At 36.6% G+C, this 15,390-nt stretch overlaps 1 protein-coding gene across 1 annotated transcript in view; it reads left to right on the top strand.

Moving 5' to 3' along the window:
* TET2 (tet methylcytosine dioxygenase 2) overlaps positions 1-15,390 on the top strand; it is a 163,382-nt gene that overhangs the window by 25,638 nt on the left and 122,354 nt on the right. The gene's annotated exons all lie outside the window — the stretch shown is intronic.

Below are 15,390 nucleotides of genomic sequence, written 5' to 3'. Positions count from 1 at the left end.
TGTTGGACTTACTTCTTGTAAGCCAGACTACAAGCACCTATATTCCTAAATCTTCCTAAAGGCAATAGGAATAAGAAGTCTGCCTCACAGATAGAAAATAAAGACTAACTTTGTTCTGATAGGAAATTTGCCTCTTTCGTGTCAATCTCCCAGTACAAAGGATAAAATAGTCACCACCATTTTAACATTTCCCATTTATAGGAAACAGAAAAATAAGATTGCTATTTGCAATGAAGATTTTCTTGCCCAATCCTTTTTAGCAAGTGTAGATAAAGTGAGTATAGATATAATAGATAAACTTATTTCAAGAAGGAAGTCTACTTCCTTACAATAACATAAGTGACACTAATAGTAACAAAAGTGCTTAAGAAAGAAGAATTTGGAGGGTCCTATAGTTGCTTTGTTTGGGTCCTAAAAATCCAAGGAACCCATGCTAAGAGAATGTGTACCCGCATGCTAATTACATAAAATGTGAATGTGTCTACGTAATGGGATTAGTGTCTCTACAGGAATAGCTTTTCATAAGTTGATCAACTGGGATCTTATTATGAAGGATAAAATTAGCTAAGGTGATTCCTAATAACCTTTTCAAGCAGTATTGACTAGAGGTTACATCAATGTTGGGAAATATAAAATATTCTGCAAACACTTGTAAAATTTAAGCATATTATTTCAATTGTACATAGTAACAACTGCAATAAACTAAGGAAACTTTAGTTAAAATAAAACAAACATGGTTTAAGTTAAAATTTTAAGTGTAAATATAATACCGATTAAATGGGTTTAATAGTTGACTCTCTTTCTTACCAAGAGTGCATGAAATTTAATCTATATTAAATGTATAGTGGACAGAGTATTGAATTGATAACAAAGCAGAGAAAGGTCTAGTACTAACCATGTGAATATAAGACCTAAAGCAGAAAATAATTGAATATTTCTTATCCATAATTTGAAACAACCCATAAATATTTCATATATCAATTTAAAGAAATATATAAAGAAAAACAGGAAATGGTCCTCAGTGATGCTGTTTAGAGCTTTGAATCTTGTTCCTGCTCTCCCCTAATTCCTACCTTTGGGCCAGTCTTTTAGCATCTCTCTGCCTCAGGTGACTGTAGATTCAGAGTTGGAAGGGATCTCCATAGTTATCTATTCAGCCCCCTCCCACTTTCACACTTTACAAATGAGGAACTAAGGTCCAGAAAGGTTTAAGTGACTTACAGGAATTCACACAGAGAATAAATAAGAGCTGGAATTCAAACCTAGGTTTGCTGACTGCATCTAATGGGCTTTTTACAATATTATGCTGCCTCTCAGTTTCCATATCTGCAAAATGGGATGATGTTATCTGCATTTGCAGGAGGATTGTGAAGATTAAAAGTAAATGGGGGGAGAGGGGGGACAGCTAGGTGGTGCAGTGGATAGAGCACTGGCCCTGGATTCAGGAGGACCTGAGTTCAAATCGGACCTCAGACATTTAACACTTACTAGCTGTGTGACCCTGGGCAAGTCACTTAACCCTCATTGCCCTGCAAAAAAAATTTAAAAAGTAAATGAGGGGCAGCTAGGTGGGACAATGAATATAGCACTGGCCCTGGATTCAGGAGGAGAGGACCTGAGTTAAAATTCAACCTCAAACACTTGACACTTAACTAGCTGTGTGACCCTAGGCAAGTCACTTAACCCTCATTGTCCTGCAAAAAAAAAAAAGAGTAAATGGAAACATTTTAGTAAAGTCAGTTATTTGTTGTTGTAAATTCTAAATAACTGTATTAAAAAGACACACAAGGAAATATTATCAATGAAAGTTTTGGGACACTGATATTCCTACCATATTATCAGAAAAACATTAAAGGATCCTGTGATAAATTAATTTCTACATTGTAAATAGCACTTTTATTGAATAAGTTACTATGACATCATATGCCAAGTTACTGTAGAGAAAATTGATAGGTCTTAAAAATCAGTAAAGAAATTTTTTTTAGGAATGGATGGCATTACATTCTCATATCAGATTTTTTAAAATGAAAAAAAGCCACTTTCTATGTAACTTGACTGGAATTATAATAAAAATGGAAATAAAAAGTTCCCTCCCTTTGTTGCTCACTTATAACTAATGCTTCTCTATTTATATTAATCATTTGGACCCTTAACCTGTGTCATTTCCCAAACCAACCTAGTTGAGAATGAAATTGTTTTGTTTTTTACCAGTTCTTAGCCCAAAACCTTGCTTGAAATGAATAATTAATATGGACCTTATATATAAAGTTTTATCAGAAGCTGGAAAGTACAGGGAGGCATTTAATAATTATTTTCAGTAATTATTGGCCCCTTTAGCATCAATGTTGTGTAGAAGGTCATATGTACTCCCAAGTGGGAGACTGCTTTTCCAGGGGTATTTTGTATGGAAAGTAGTCCTTCTTCCCTTCCTTTCACCCCTACTGACCTCCCTCAAACAAAAGGAGTTTCCTCTTTTGGAGAAAGAAAGTTACTCTCTTTGTAATAGTTATTTTTATCCACCCTCTGCAGTGAGGTGATTTATCTTGCCTTTCCTAAGTTTGCTGATAAGATATTACCTCATTCATAGCTCTAAGTCTGACCAGCATGCATGCCTTGTCCTCACTTTAACCCAGAATGCCATGCCTCTAGACTATCACCATGGCACCTTGGAAACATCACTCTTGAAAGGGAAGATTGACAGCCGCTGCATATTAGTAACATTTCTAATAAGAGCTTACTAGAAAGCACACCGCCTCCTGCCCGCCACATACCTTTCCTGCCATTTTGGCTTGCCTTTATATGTTGCCTTACTCCTGTTGGAATATAAGGTTCTTGAAGGCAAGGACTTTCTTTTTTGCTTATATTTCTATCCCTAGCATTTAGCACAGTGCCTGACACATACCTAATAAATGCTTTATCATCCATTTGTGCATTTAATTTGTCATACAGAAGTCTTCCTCAATGCTACAAAACTTTCCACAAAAGTTATTTACAACACTAGAGCATGGGTCACTTTAGACATTAGTCAATATGCTATTTTTTCCTGTTTCCTCCCGAAATAGTAACATGTGCATTGCATGAATTAATTAAGTTTGAAAAAAACTTCATCTCCAAACCATATAATAAAAGATTTAGGAGGTCAGTTCAGACATGTTCAGTTAGGAGACAAAATAAGGACTTAGGACTGCAAAGTTTTGGTTAAATGTTTTAGAATAGCAGGAGCAGCCAGGAGTGTATTGGCATTCACCTCTGATTTTGCTTCAGTACTTTTTAGCTCAAAGGGTAAAAATCATCACCTCCATAATATATTCAACAACTACTGGATTGTAGCCTGTCACCCAGAGTCAATTCTCCATTTAGGGATGCCCAGATGACACACAGTGACCTTATAGTATGGCTCAGAGTCAAGAATAGCTCCTTATTCTAGAATTCTTATTCACTGATCAGAATTAATGGTGCTCTTTTCTTTTCTTGCCCTCTTCTCCCAAAAGACCACATTTGTAAATTCTTCAACTTCAAAGAACTTGCTCATTAGTGGATACCCTGTGTCATACTATTGCTACTGTTCACATTCTTTGGTTCTGAGTTTTATGGTCTGTTTCTGCTCCCTCCAGAGAACTAAATATTGACTTGAGAATGTTCTTCCATAGAATTTATCACTCTTTAAGGGGGGGGGGGGAGTATTTTATTGATACTTTTATTTTTATATATGAGTTATTCCATACTCTCCCCACCCCCACAACATTCCCCCACCACCAACCCCTACCCCCCAACATACACACACATTTGAATGATATTTTGAAAAAAATAAAAAATAACCAAGCAAAACTGAGGGTAAAAGGTAATCAACAACCTGCAATCCTCCATGTTCCACACTCTTCATACCTCTCTTTTTTTTTTCATTTTTTTAAATTAAGAGGAGGAAAACATGTTTAATGTTCTCTTCTTCTGGGCCAAGATTGTTCATCATGGTTAAGCAGAATTTGCCTGCCTTTTGTTGCTTTCTGTAAGATGTTCCTTGTTCCCTTTCCTTCTTTTTATAAATTGTTAATTTTTAAATAATCTACTTTTTCCTTTTCTCATCTGCCCTCACCAACTTCATTACACTTCACATTTTTATTTCACTTTTAGCATTGTTCAAGTGCTTGTGTTTGTTTCTCCCACTTAATTTATTTTTTTTGGCTTATTGCTCTCTTCCCTAATATGTGCCTATGAAAGGAAATGGGGAAGGGGTGGGTAATAGTTCCCTATGATCCAGAATACTTCTTACATGTGATATTTTATAACTTTTAACTTTACATTCATGCTTCCTTTATCTTTTCTTCTTTAAGCTGACTGTGTGATTCTCCATGTTCTCAAGTCTTTTGTTTTATGGTTTGACAACATTCAGGTTCCCCCTATATTAAATGCTCTTTAGAGTGATTGCTTCTTTCTGGGAAACTTAAAATCTTTGTTACATTTTTACATGATGCTACATGAGAACCAAAGCACCTATACGGAGTATGTACTATTGCCACTCTGTTGTCACTGTTCCTTATAGACAATAATATAGTATAATATAGTAAAGTACCTTATAATATAGTGATATACAAGAGAATAGTTCCATCCTTTTGGTTTCTACAAAGCCAGTTGCTAAGCATCTTTTCCCCCCTTTAAATAAGAAAACAATAAACAACAAAAATCCACCTTGAAATAAAATACTCTATTATGTTACTATAATAGAGCTGCAAATTGAAAGAACAGTGTTTTAAAAGGATCCTATTAAACTAGGCATCCTTGTATACTTACAACCTTGATAGCTATGTAGCACTCCCCTAATAGACATCAGCACTGGCAAGTTGGGTCCCTGAAGGTAGCTCTGTGGGGGACTGCTTACCAAGACTAGTTCCCAAACCTCCACTGGTGTATTGTACTTCCCCTTAACAATCAGTTAGTAGACTCAATTAACTCTTAAAGGAAAAAAAAAAAGAATTTACTCAAATGCAAAGTAATAGCAACTATTGTTCAGTCATGTCCTACAGTGTGTGGACCATATTGTCTATGGGGTTTTCTTGGCAAAGATACTGGAGTGATTTTCCTTTTCATTCTCCGGTGGATTAAATGTGACTTACCCAGGGTCACACAGCTATTCTGAGCTGGTTTTGAACTTGTCTTCCTGACTCCAGGCCCTTTGCTCTATCTGAGCCACTTAGTTGCCTTAATAACAGCACTTACAAATCATCGTCACCTCCCCCCCCCACCCCCAAATAAACAAACAAACAAAAACCAACTAGGGAGTGGTCTCTCACAAATACTCAAAGTCCAAAGGGAAGAGTATAGACAGAAATGTAAAACCTAGTGATAGTGAGGCACGTGGGTAGAGAACATATGTGTGTAAGGCAACTCAGCTCCAGAATCGTCAGACCATGATGTCCTTTCTTTCTCCAGTAGTCCTCCTTGCAGGACTGGATATTTGTGTTAGTGATATATGAGTCTTTCCACTCCTAGGTTGGAAAGGCTCCTCATACTGTATAATGTTGCAGCTAAATGAGTGGTGTTGATCTTTTGCTGGTCTGGGCCAAACAGGTGGTTTGGCTGCTGGGCTACATCCTCACAAGGTTCAGCATGTTGGACTGAGCGGCTTGTTTGGTCACTGAGCTGGCTCTTCACAAGATATGGTGCCTTTGCTGGATAGATCCATCCGTTAGATACTCTACTCTTATTCTTCAATGGGCAACTACAATTTTTACCACCTTTAGTTTCATGCTGAGCTGGGGGGCTACCATGCTCTTTCAGAAAGTAAAGAGACAACCTCAGAGTAATAGAGACCTCTAACATTCAATCCCCTCAGGACCTGAGCTCAGATGGGGGAAATGGGAGAAGTAAATCTTTTCCTTTTCAATAGTTGTTCCTGGTTAAGAGCTGGATACTCTCTGTGAGGGACCCCACCCTGACTTATCACCCTCAGACATTTCCCAGATTCCTATTGGCTCTTAATGGGAATGAGTGGCTAGGAACAAAAGCAATTGGGCTGTTAGGACTAGTTCATTGTCTCTGCTGGCCTTTTCATATGCAACTGAGCCATTCAAAGCCTTGAGTACCATAGAATATGGAATGCTTTACTTTTATCAAAAAGGGCCTCACCCTTACATTTCAATGTCTGTTTTGGCCTCCTTTTGACCTTCAGGTTTACTGAAGTCAAAAGGGAGCAAGCCCTCATTCCCATATCACTTAAAGCTACCTATTCCAAGCAATCCTTCCACAAAGTCGATTATATCTATGTTTTGATAATTTATTGCACAGTAGTTTAAGAAAGGACATATTCAATATGAAGCTCCTTCCATAGAGAGTTCTGGTCTAATATATTTAAAATATTATTGGATTTACAGTGTTACAGGAATATTTTATACATTAAGATCAAGCTGCAGGACCTGCTTTATTCTTTTTTTTTTTTTTTTTTTTTGTGGAGGGCAATGAGGGTTAAGTGACTTGCCCAGGGTCAAGTGTCTGAGGTCAAATTTGAACTCAAGTCCTCCTGAATCCAGGGCTGGTGCTTTATCCACTGTGCCACCCAGCAGCCCTCTGCTTTATTCTTTTTTTTTTTTTTAGTGAGGCAATTGGAGTTAAGTGACTTGCTCAGGGTCACACAGCTAGTAAGTGTTAAGTGTCTGAGGCCGGATTTGAACTCAGGTACTCCTGACTCCAGGGCCAGTGCTCTATCCACTGTACCACCTAGCTGCCCCCTGCTTCATTCTTAATTGAGGAAAAATCTTGATACAAATTAAAATCTAATGTTCATGGTTTGAGGGTTTTATTTCAGTTTTGTTTATTTTGATGTGTTACATCAGGGTTTGGAGTGGGGGAGAAATTGTGGTATTCCATAATTCATAGTCATACATACATAAGATAGGATCACTGGAAGAGTGTTGATGTTAAAAATCTGTGCTTTAGCAGGAAGATGCTTGTTAGATCATTCAAAATGCTGCGGTTCCCCCTGTTACCCTCCTCCTATTCAGTTCTGGGTAAGGTTCAACTAACCTTCTGTATTTTTTATGGACTGAGTCAATAGGCTGCCAGGCCAACTGCAAGTTGCATTATGAACTACATGCATTTTACATTCATTTCATTTCTTTTTCCTGTGTATATTGTTTGGGAACTTTCTTTTCAGTGTTTGTGAACTTCACTCAGGAGGCTCGTTAGTACCCTGAGTGAGGCTCAAGGCAATAAATAAGCTATCCACCTACAAGAGCACAAGAAGAAGATCATGGATTTGGGGTTGGAAGGGACTTTAGAGTCCATCTAGTCTAACTCCTTCACTTTTCATGCAAGAAAACAGGTGCAGAGAAGTTAAATCACTTGCCAAAGGTGACATGGTTAGCAAGTGATTAGTAAGTCAGGATATGAACTCAAATTTTCTGACTCCAATTCTAGAGACTTAGACACTGGAAATTATGCAGCTGGGAAACCTTCAACTCTAGACCAGAGGTTCTTAGCCTTTTTCATATCATGTATCCCTTTGGCAGTTTGATGAAACCTCTGGGGCACTTTTCAGATTAAGGTTTTTAAATGCATACAATAAAACAAATAGGATTACTAAACCAAGAAGATTAAAATATAGTTACATATAAATATACACATATATGTGCACATATGTATGTATTATATGCATGGGTATATATTATATCTGTATATGTGTAGTCATTTCACTCGTGAAAAATCCTTTTGGATTTTTGTTGGCAAAGATACTGGAATGGTTTGTCATTTCCTTCTCCAGCTCATTTTACATATGAGGAAACTGAGGCAAACAGTGTTAAATGACTTGCCCAGGCTCATATAGCTAGTAAGTGTCTGAGTCTAGATTTGAATTCAGGAGGATGAGTCTTCCTGATTTCAGGCCTGGTGCTCTATCTACTGTGCCACCTGTGTGTCCTATAATCTTCTTACTATAGGGAAAATCTCTTCCATTTGGCCTTCACAGGATGCTCTTCATGAGAACTGCCCCTTTAATGAGCATATGTTTCACTGTTTTATGTCTCCTTTGTATTGTTAATGTGGTTATTGTTGGACAAAGTCTTCTGCCTTTGCATCTTTTGAGGAATCTTTTGTGATCTTAACCTATTTCAGGGAGACAGTTTGGTGGTGGTGAGCCTTTAAGGTGGTTTTTTTCTCTACTGAATGAAATGGTTTTTGTGATGGAAAAAAAAAGATACACAGTGGTGTCATGTATTACTGTAACCCTTAGTTATGTAATTATGAAGGATAGTAATTTGTATCACCTGCAATTTTATTTTCTTAAATTTCATACAAGAGTACCTTGATTAAATGCATACACCATTTTCCTAAAGACCTTATAGAGATGAGAAAGGCATAAAAAGTCAGTAGTTTTTAATATTTCTTTGATTTTTTTTTGTATTAATGGCTGGCTATGATCTTTTTAGCTTTTCTCACTTTGAAATATCATGAAAATGCTTTAAAAATTCATGTAATTTCCAACACATATTTCTTCTTTATGTGCTTGTTCAGGTCCAGCTACTCTTTTGTTTTTTATTTACAGTATATTATATTTTTTATTATGAACCTTACAGATATAACCATTTAATATAAAATAGAGTGGACAAGAGGTTTGCATATTAGATTGAAGCTCTCTTACAGCCTTTAAATATATATATATTTTGTTTTTGTTTTTTTTTTAGTGAGGCAATTGGGGTTAAGTGACTTGCCCAGGGTCACACAGCTAGTAAGTGTCAAGTGTCTGAGGCCAGATTTGAACTCAGGTCCTCCTGACTCCACGGGCCGGTGCTCTATCCATGCGCCACCTAGCTGTCCCTCCTTTAAATATATATTAAACAGAATAACGGGGGCAGCTAAGTGGCTCAGTGGATAAAGCACTGGCCCTGGATTCAGGAGGACCTGAGTTCAAATCTGACCTCAGTCACTTACTAGCTATGTTACCTAGACAAGTCACTCAGCCCTCTTTGGCTCAGTTTCCTCATCTGTAAAATGAGCTGGAGAAGGAAATGGCAAGCCACTTCAGAATCTTTGATCCCAAATGGGGTCACAAACAGTTGGATACAGCTGAAACATGTAAACAACAAGAATATTATATACATAGGCCATGATTTGTTCAGCTATTTTATGAGCATTGTTTCCAGTCCTCTCCTACCAAAAAAGGTACTTCTCTAAACATTGTTGCATCATTGTTTCTATCATGGACCTCTCTGGGAGCATGTGTCTCATACTGCTGCCCCAGCACTCTTTTTTTTTTTTTTTGGCAGGGCAATGAGAGTTAAGTGACTTGCCCAGGGTCACACAGCTAGGAAGTGTCAAGTGTCTGAGGTCAGATTTGAACTCAGGTCTTCCTGAATCCAGGGTTGGTGCTTTATCCACTGTACCACCTAGATGCCCCCAGTCACTCTTCCATAATGTGTTTTTAGGTGTCATTTCCTTATAGAGTTCATTGAGTAATGAGATATTAAAGTATAAATGAAATGTCATTGATGATGGAATATATCATTATAGAAATTTTGGTACATTTATTCCAATCACGTTTATTTTCCTCTTTCCACTTTGATCTTTAATATTCTGAGAACAGACTAGCTAGGTTATACCTTAGAGCAAGGATTACAAGTTGTTGATTTGTTTTCTCTTTCTCTTTCACTACTTCGTGAGATAGTAGGTGTGCATAATTTTATACCCTCCACCTGTATAACATTTTGCAAGGGTTTGTGTTGCCTTTGGTGGTCATGCATCTCTTTTAGGATGGAAAATCAACATTTGCTAGTTCAAATGATTTCTGGCCTTCCACCTACAGGAGTCATTTTTTTATCACTTAAACTTATTTGAGAAATAGCAATTTGCAGTCAATATCTCTATTTCTAGCCATTCCCCTCCCCCCCTTTTTTTTTTTCAGATTCAAAGGCTTACTTAAACAGGTTAGATTAGAACTATGGTGATTACCACAGTGTCTCCACCATTATCCAATCAATTATTAGACTTCATAAGCACAGCTAATTCTGAAGTGAGTCCCAGGCTAGTAGTCTGTGAGTTAAGACAGCCAAATTTATTTATATTTTATGTGTGTGGTGAGATTTGGCACTTTCCATATTCAATATGAATATATTGAATGTATTTATAATACATAGGCACAAATCTTCTGAGTAGTATACAAATCTTTGACTACTTTCCTTTCTTATTCCTGACCCATTTTTTTCCTGTGCTGATTTTCACCAAATATCAAGGAAAGGTTTGCTTGGTTGGAGGATCCAACCAAGTTCTTCTTAGAATTTCTTTCTTTTCTTTTGGAACTGGATCCAAATTACTTGCTGTAATTAGATTTCAAAATTCTTGCTTTTACTTTAAAGTTTCTTTAATTTTTCTTTTGTGAAAATAAAATTAAGTAAAATGCTTTTGTTAATATACTTGGGATGGGAAACATAAGGCAGTATTTGTGGTGGAGTAATGGAAACTCATTATGTACTTAGCCAACCCTTTTAATAAAGATGAAGTTTTGCATTGATAAACCAGTGACCTCTAAAACAAACTTTTTAAATGCACCTTTCCATTTCTTCAAATATATTCAAATTTTCTTTATGTATTTTTTAGTTTTTACAATCATTATTTAACTCCAAAAACTGTAATTTGATATGTGATAGAGATGTACACATTCCTTTTTTTTTTTTTTAGTGAGGCAATTGGGGTTAAGTGACTTGCCCAGGGTCACACAGCTAGTAAGTGTTAAGTGTCTGAGGCTGGATTTGAACTCAGGTACTCCTGACTCCAGGGGGGGTGCTCTATCCACTGTGTCATCTAGCTGCCCCCGAGATGTACACATTCTTGCCAAAAAACCCCCCACCAATTTAGGATGGTTAACAATTCCTGCCATACAAGCCTGAACAAAAAAATTTCATTTATTTCTACCACTTATTTGTCTCATGGAATAGCATCACTAAAGGTTCTAAACCATTATAAAAGCATTCTAAAGCAATGTTAGTGAATGTTGAGCAAATTGTTTCATGTATTACTACTGATAAAAAGAATTGCCAAATCATCAATTTTAATCAAAATGTTTTAATTCAACAAACATTTATTAAGTGCCCACTGTATGTGAGGAACTTGCTAGTTACTATGGGTACATATGAAAAAAATAACTATTAACTTCAAAGAGTTTACAGTGGAACTCAATGATAAAAATATGCAAATATAACAACCTCACGTCATAGGATCAGAATCTAAGAAGAAAAAGGGATATCAGAAGTCATCCTGCTTTTTATAGATAAGAAAATGGAGGCCCAGAGAGGTTAGATGTAGTAAGCATCAGAAGCTGGCTATGACGTCCTTCCTCATACAATTAGAGCAACACAATTAATGCTCCTTCTGCTGTCTAACACTGTCTGACTTCATCATGACATTTAACACTTTGAACAACGACAATGTGATAATTATGAGAGAATGTTCTCACCTTGTCCACACTGTCTCATATCCTCAAGGAGTTCATTTGCTCACCAGCATAGTCAATGTGGGCAAGAATTGCACTCTGCTATTATTGTCTGACTTGCCCATCACATCTATGTATGAAAGAAGAACCTATGGTTCAATAGGGCAGCTAAGTGGCACAGTGGGTAGAGCACCTGAGGTCAGGAGGACTTGAGTTCAAATGCAGCCACAGACACTTACTAGCTTTGTCACCATGGACAAGTAAGTCATTTAACCCTGTTTGCTTTAGTTACTTCATTTGTAAAATGAGCTGGAGAAGGAAATGGCAAACCACTTCTGTAGCTTTGTCAAGAAAGTCCCAAAAGGGGTCACAAAGAGTTGGACATGGCTGAAATGATTGAACAACAAAAATTAAAATCCAATATACCACAGTCCAAATTGTAGAAATGTTAAGATACAGGGGTTCCAGACAACATTATATCTCAGTGGATCAGGTATTGAAACTTTGCAAAGGTCACCCAGTAAGCAAAACATTCTCATATACCAAAGAAACAATTAACCTCTGAACATAACAGCTACTTATGCAGAATCTTACAGGTCAACACGGTATCAAATACCAGAGTGCAATTATAACCAACTTCAACTAATGGTGGTACAACCAGATCACCATCTATAGATGACATTCAAAAAGACACTAGGGAATTTGATGACCCTGGACTGCTAAAGTTATTCTCATTCCACAACATGCATTTCCATCATTTCAAGCAAATGCAAAAGCCTACTTACATTATACATGCCTCTGAGATAACAAAGTGAAACCTGAGGTATGCAGATTAGGAAGAATCCAAAATCTGATTGACCTTTTGAATCACAGAGTTTAGAAGTTCAGAAGAATGCTTGCGGTGAGGTACAAATGTTTTTGATGAAACTAAAATAACAGTGAAAAATGTTGTTGAGATAACTGCCCTGTTTTGATTTTTTAAAAATCTATTGTTGTAGAAATAAAGAGTCTGTGACCAGTAGAGGCATCTAGATCACCCATTGGTCCTGGAGTGTGGAAGACCTGAGTTCACATCTAGCCTGGGACAAACCTACTGACTGTGTGACCCTGGGCAAATCTACCTGAGTTTCCTCATCTATAAAGTGGGGGGTGATAATAATAACTACCTTCCAAGGTTGTTGTGAGAATAACATGAGATAATATTTTTAAAGCACTGTGGAAATTTTAAAACTCTATAGAAATGCTGTTGTTGTTGTTAATTATTTACAAAGTAAAGGTCCAGACAAAGTGATCTTAGAAAATCCAAGGAGATAGAAATCTCTCTAAGCTGTAGGAATCTGGAAAGAATTCATGGAAATGGTGATACTCATCTGATCCTTGAAGGAAAAGTAGGACCTCAACAAATGGAGATATGAGAGGAATGTCTTTATGTCATGGAGGGTGAAAAAGCAGAAACTGCTAGAAGTTTGAAAGAAGTTAATAGAAAATAAAGCTAGATAAATAGTTTGGCAACAAATTGTGGAAAGTCTTAGGTACTAGAGTAAGGAGTTTGGATTTTATTCTGTAGGTAATGAGAAGCCATTGAAGACATATGAATGACATGTTCTGTTTAAATATTAGTCTCACTATATGAGAAAGGTTTATTGGAGATAGGAAAAACTGGAGGTGGAAAGATGTGAAAAGGCTAGTCCAGGTAGAAGGCAATTAGAACCTTAACTAAGGTGGTGGAAGGAGAAAGGAGTAAGTATATATGAGATATTTTGGAGGTAGAATGACAAATATAATAATAATATCTGCCATGTATATAACACCTAATTAGTGTAGGGGAAGAATAAGAAAATGATTTTATAAAGTGTTTCATGAAAATTATCTCATTTGACCCTCACAACAACTCTGTGAAGTAGAAAGGGCCCATGTCACCATTCTTACTTATAGATGAGAAAATTGAGTCTCTGGATAAATTGATTAATCTTGAGTTATATAAGTAGTAAATGACAGAGCCAGGATTCAGCCCATTTCTTCTGATGCTCTTTCAGCCATGGTCCAGATTCTTTCTGATTGACAGGACTTGGCAACTGTTCACCTCTAGCTTTTTTCTACCCACTATCTCCATTCATATCTGCAGATAACTGTAATAATATGAGCCCAAATGATAATAATACTATTCACAGAAATTGAGGAGAGGCAACCTTTAAAGAGTCAGGTGATGAGTTCAACTTTGATTTTAATTGCGTTGAATTTCAATGAATTCAATAGCAATTAAATTGAATAATAAAACTAGTTATGAGTGCATCATAGTTCCAATATTCTAAAGTGATCACCTTATCACTTGAGTGTGTGTGTATGAACACACACATATATACTTATATGTGTGTATATGTATGCATACATATGTACATAATATACAGATATAGAAGTATGTTTGAATGGTTATTGCAAAAAAGTCCATGTTACAGTGAAAAAGACGGCATGTTGGGATAAGATTTTGATACTGATAAATATATCTAAATTGGGAAAATTAAACAATAAAAATATGTTCTTATTTCCTTTAGACCCTTGGTATCATACTTGTCATTACTTATTGCACATTGCTTATCCTGTAATTCTTTACAGAATATAGGTATCCATCATGTTAAACTAGATCATGATTAAATTCATCCATCACTAAATTTTAGAGCTGAAAGAAATTTTAGAGATCATCTACTCTAATAATTTCATTTTATAGTTGAAGAAGCTGGGACCCAGAATGGATAAGTAACTTTCCCAAGGCCATAAAGCTTTTTTTTTTTTAATGGGTCAATGAGGGTTAAGTGACTTGCCCAAGGTCACACAGCTAGTAAGTGTCAAATGTCTGAGGTCAGATTTGAACTCAGGACCTCCTGAATCCAGGACCAGTGCTTTATCTACTGTGCCACCTAGCTGCCCCAAGCTTTTTTACTGAGTCAGGATAGAATCTAGACATGACTCTCAATACAATGTTTTTCCTACCACATGATACTTCCTGCTAAGTTTGTCAGAAGCTGGTGGATCTCATGGGCTTAGGAACTCTGACCTGCAGTGGAGCCAAAGCTAATCTGTGATCACACTAAGTCTGGCACCAATATATGAGCCCCAAAGAATTGGTGAGGCAAGTGGAAAAGGGACAGACACTAAACTGAAGGAGGAATGAGCCCAAGATCACAAAACTTTCATGCCTTTCAGCATTTTACCTGGGCAAAATAGGGAGATCCAAATCTATAAAAAATGTCTCCTTTATATTTATTATTTTTCTAATATTAACAGAATATTGACTGTCCAGCAATCAGTATTTTTTATTTCATGTTTAAAATATATTTATTTAATTACTTATTTTAAACATTCTTTTCTTTTTAAGTTTTGAGTTGCAAATTCTCTCTCTCCCTCTCATCCTCAAGCAATATGATATCAGTTATACATGTGAAATCATGTAAAACATATTTACATATTAGCCATATTACAAAAATAAAAAGCAAAAAAATTAAAAAGTGAGAAAATTATACTTTATTTTACACTCAAAGTTTATCACTTCTCTCTCTGGAAGTAGATAGCATTTTTTATCACAGGTTCTTTGGAATTGTCTTAGATCATTGCATTAATCAGAGTAGCCAAGCCTTTCAGAGTAATCAAGCATTACAAAATTATTGTTACTATGGACAATGATCTCCTGGGTCTTCTCACTTCATTTTTTAGCAGTTCATAGGAGTAGCTTGGCAGCACCATGGATAAAGCACTGGCTCTAGAGTCAGGAGGACCTGAGTTCAAGTCTCACCTCAGACACTTACTAGTTGTGTGACCCTGGGCAAGTCATTTAACTCAATTGCTTTAAACATCCAGGGCTATCTCCAGTCATCCTGATGTATGTCTTGCCACTAGACCCAGATGACTGGAGGAGAGAATGAAGTTGGTGACCTTGCACAGCTCTCCCTTACTTAAATCTCATTCAGTGCAAGTCATGACAT

This window comes from Dromiciops gliroides, chromosome 6 (genome assembly GCF_019393635.1).
Source record: "Dromiciops gliroides isolate mDroGli1 chromosome 6, mDroGli1.pri, whole genome shotgun sequence".
NCBI classification, from domain to species: domain Eukaryota; kingdom Metazoa; phylum Chordata; class Mammalia; order Microbiotheria; family Microbiotheriidae; genus Dromiciops; species Dromiciops gliroides.
The sequence above is the reverse complement of the archived record's forward strand: the minus strand, read 5'-3'. Positions and strand labels throughout refer to the sequence as shown.